Source organism: Chlorocebus sabaeus, chromosome 27, assembly GCF_047675955.1.
Source record: "Chlorocebus sabaeus isolate Y175 chromosome 27, mChlSab1.0.hap1, whole genome shotgun sequence".
NCBI classification, from domain to species: Eukaryota; Metazoa; Chordata; class Mammalia; order Primates; family Cercopithecidae; genus Chlorocebus; species Chlorocebus sabaeus.
In genome coordinates this window covers 18560958-18565318 of record NC_132930.1, presented here as the reverse complement: position 1 = coordinate 18565318, position 4361 = coordinate 18560958, and the positions used below count along the sequence as shown (strand labels likewise).

The 4361-nt window shown below is 33.9% G+C and overlaps 1 long non-coding RNA gene across 1 annotated transcript; it reads left to right on the top strand.

Moving 5' to 3' along the window:
* Window positions 1-1815: 1815 nt before the first annotated feature.
* LOC119623519 (uncharacterized) lies at window positions 1816-4078 on the top strand. Its single transcript, XR_005239716.2, has 2 exons — window positions 1816-1924; window positions 3325-4078. It is a non-coding gene; the product is annotated as an uncharacterized lncRNA (long non-coding RNA).
* The last annotated feature ends 283 nt before the right edge of the window (window positions 4079-4361 follow it).

Genomic DNA, 4361 nt, shown 5'->3' with positions numbered 1-4361 from the left:
TTTTATTCCTTGTTCTTCCACATGACCACTTCCCAGAATAACTCTTTAGGTCTTATATATGCAAGTGCTGATTTTAAGAAACTGAAGCTACAGGAAGAGATGAGAGTTTCTAAAAAAAAAACCACACTTGCTTCAGATGCCCCTTTACTCTTCTACCTAAAACGTGGATGTGATGCTTTCAGGGAAAGCACCTGTCTTTAAAATATGGGATGTTTTAAACAAAAGAGTTTTATTCTAAGACTAGGGAAATACAAAGATGAGAAGAACCTGACTTTATGGTGATTTCTCTAGCGCTGCTTTTTAAAGCCCCTGATGTAGGTTTTGCTATTATTTATAATTAGAATTCTTTCCGACTAATAGGATACTACTCTGTAGCCTCAGTCAATCCTAATTTGGAAACGAGAGTAGGACCTACACATCAAATAATGACCAAGAGACTTTTATCAGCCTGATTGCCTCTGACTCGTGGGATTATAGGACATTTTAATTTTTGTTTGCTATAATTTTCTAGATTTAGATTTTTTAAAATGTATTTGAAATTTTAAATTAAAAAATATAAAAGTTAACAGAAATTTGAACTGAAATTTAACCCTCAAAGGAATAAATTAAGGAACCAATTTGTGTGTAACAAAGAAACTAAAAGCAGAAAGTATAATTGGAGATGCAGTTTTACCACCCCATCCTCACCTCCCACCGCTCTCCGCAGGCCCCAACTGTCCTGTTCTAACAATATTTCCTGCACCCTTATCTTGTGAAAGGCCTCCCAGTCAGCAGAGCTGTAAAAAGTAGATTCAAGAGAGGTCTTCTGGACCAGAGAAATACCTTAATTAACCTATTATATTCTGAACTTTAAAAAAAAAAAATTGTAATGTTAATTTAGTCCCTAAATAAATCACCTTATACTTCATTTACTTGTCTAAATCAATAAAAATATGATCCTTTTTGTCAACATGAAGAATCAAGAACTCTTCCTATCACTTATCCTCATGAATTAAGCATTTTATTCTCTAGAAAATTTTAGAATAATCTGTACCTTTCCATTTTCCCTAACCACAAAAACTGAAAGGAATGAAACATAAAACAGAATGTGTCTAACTTGATTTTGTTTTGAGAAAAGAGATTTTTGTAAATAAATCAATCCACCTCAATATACAGAAATTTTCTAGTAATCCTCTAAAACTTCACTTTTGAGAAGTATACAGTTTGATTTCTAAAACGCAACATCTATTACTACAACCGGTCACCTGCTTAATCAGCATATTATGAAGATTGTTAATGTTTCACTGATTAAGTAAAAAATTGCCCCCAATTCTATTTTATCCATAGCAATATTTAATATACTGTTACTTTAGAAGCATACTTGTACATAATAATTTCTCTACTTGCCAAAACTATTTCAGTTATCAGTGACAAAAGTAACACAATGCAACTTGACTAACAAAGCTTGGAAATTTGTCTATTCCCTAGAAATGACTTCAAGCACAAAAGAATCTAATGTCTTAAATGGTCATTTCAGAGCCCTGTATCAATCTGTAATTCCCTCTGAAAAATGGTTTTATTTTGCAACTATCATTCTTCCTTGCTACCATACTATATAGCCACTTAGTAGTTCAAAGGCCTTTTTTTTGTGTGTTATAGAGGAAGTTTCTGTGCCTTTTTCCGTGGACTCTACCTAATATGTTTCAGGGAATAATCTTATTGGCCCATCTTGTGGATGCAGAGTTCTAATAGGCTCCCTCTGACTTCTAAGCCCACCTTTTTGTTGAGAGATGAGGCATTGTTATTGATGATTCCATCTATATTGAGTTATGAGGAGACTTCTTAAAGAAAGAAAACCAGATCACCACCAATAACAACACCACCAAGCAAACAAAACCAAGAACTAGGAAAATGAGGAAAAAAAGTCCAACTGAGTGAAAATTATGTTGGTTAACCCTTATAATGACTGTCATATACAGCAATACAGTAACTAGTAGTAACTAGATTTCAGTTATAAGGTATTTGTGCTATTGCTATGATGAAGTCAACTAAGTTTGCCATTTTATGTCAAAAAAATAAAATAACAAAAAATTTGCTACATAAACTAAATGATAAAATCCCTTCCCCCAATACAATGCAATGCTCTCAGACAGAGTCGACAAACAGAAAGAAAGATATCATGGAAGTTATTTATACCTAGGTTGAAATATTGACTTAGTCACTTACTCTCTTGATGGATTTGAACAAGTTCTAATTCTCCAGAAGATAGTTTGGAACTTGTAATTGGAAGCATATAGTAGCCTTTTAAAGCAGCAGTCTCCAATCTTTTTGGCACCAGAGACTGGTTTCATTGAAGGCAGTTTTCCACAGATGGGCAGAGGAGATGTTTAAGGGATGATTAAAATGCATTACATTTATTGTTATTTATATAACTATTATATAACTATTATTATTACATTTTTATAACTATTATTATTACATTGTAATACATAGTGAAATAATTATACGATGCACCATAATGTAGAATCAGTAGGAGCCCTGAGCTTGTTTTGCAGCAACTAGAGGGTCCCATCTGGGGATGATGGGAGGGAGTGACAGATTATCAGGCATTAGATTATCATAAGGAGCATGCACCTAGATCCTTCACATGTGCAGTTCACAGTAAGGTTTGAGATACCATGAAGTTCTAAGGCCACCGCTGATCTTAACAGGAGTTAGAGTTCAGGTGGTAATGCAAGCAATGGGGAGTGGCTGTAAATATAGATAAAGCTTTGCTCACTCATCTGTCATTTACCTCCTGTTGTGCATACTGGTTCCTAACTGGGTGTAGACTGGTTCCAAACTATGGCCTGGGGTTTGGGGTCCCGTTTTGAAGTGCTGTATATTGAAAATGTTTATGTAACCTTTGCAGGCTGTTAGAAGATACTTCGTGAACAAGCCATGAAATATGATGCTCTCTACAACTTTTCAGTTGTAGAGAATAAGGATTTCCGTCAAGGGTGTCCAATCTTTTGGCTTCCCTTGGCCACACTGGAACAAGAAGAATTATCTTGGGCCACACATAAAATACGCTAATACTAACAAAAACTGAAGAGCTTAAAAAAGAATTCACGTTAAAAATATCTCATATTGTTTTAAGAAAGTTCACGAATTTCTGCTGGGCCACATTCAAAGCTGTCCTGGGTCACATGCACCCCGTGAGCTGCAGGTTGAAAAGCTTGATTTACATTCTTATAATATGTAATGCTATTTTATTAAATTATTTTAATTGTCTGGCAAAGTTATATCACAAGGTATTAACTAGTGAATTTTGTGTATTTTACTTCCATCTAGCTTTCTTTCTAGTACCTGAAGCAATACAGAAGGAGTACTTAAAAGTTCAAATAAAGTAATTGAACAAAGTGTGGAACAGAAAATATAAATGCATATTTTTAAAGCAAATATTTCATCTCCTAAAGACATGATAAGACATGGAATGAGAAGGAGAAATAAATTAATCCCACCATCCAACAGTGAAAGAAAAAACACAGAACATGAGGAGGACCAGAAAACAATGTAAAAAGAGTTGAAAGGAGTCACTGCTGAGCTATTTTAGATTCTACACCCTCTATCCAGCCATGAACCTATCAGCGATCATGCCTGACTATTGCATACCCCATTAGACAACTTAATGTGGACAAGGAGGTAGTATCGGGAAGCCTATTCCTCTAAAGGACATGGAACTGAGTAGCTGTAACTGACACTTCACTATTGATATATAGCCTATTAAGATCTACCATGAGTCATATACATTTGACACTGTTGTTTTTATCACATAATTCATATCTTCACTAATTTTGTCTGTGTATCACATTGTCAAAGGGCTAAAACTATAGTAATGAGCACATTCTTAATGAGCTTTTCTTTAACTACCATACGTTTGTAAAATTTTGTCTCATTTTATGTTCTAAAATTGTCACAGCAAAGTGATCAAGGAAGCTAGATATTTGACTATATTTTCTTCTCAATAAGATTGCTATATCTCTTCTATATAAAGTAAATAAACCCTTGAAACATGAAGTAATGGTTCAATAAACAAATTAAAAATGATAGGACTTTATTTGTTAGTGCTTTACATATTTATATTTTACATCACGGTCTACAAATTACCTATGCTGAAACTTCAGACTCATTTATTATTTGGGAGTATTTAGCAAAAGAATTATCCTACCTGAATGTGGCACAGAAATCCACAAAACACTCCTGGGATATAAATTCTAATTCAGTAATCCACAATACCTTCAGTGTGGCAAGTCTTAAATATGTCCTGTGGTATATTAACAAATATTATATGTAATAGGCTAATATTAAATTCACATAGTGCTATAAGAATTTGAAAAACA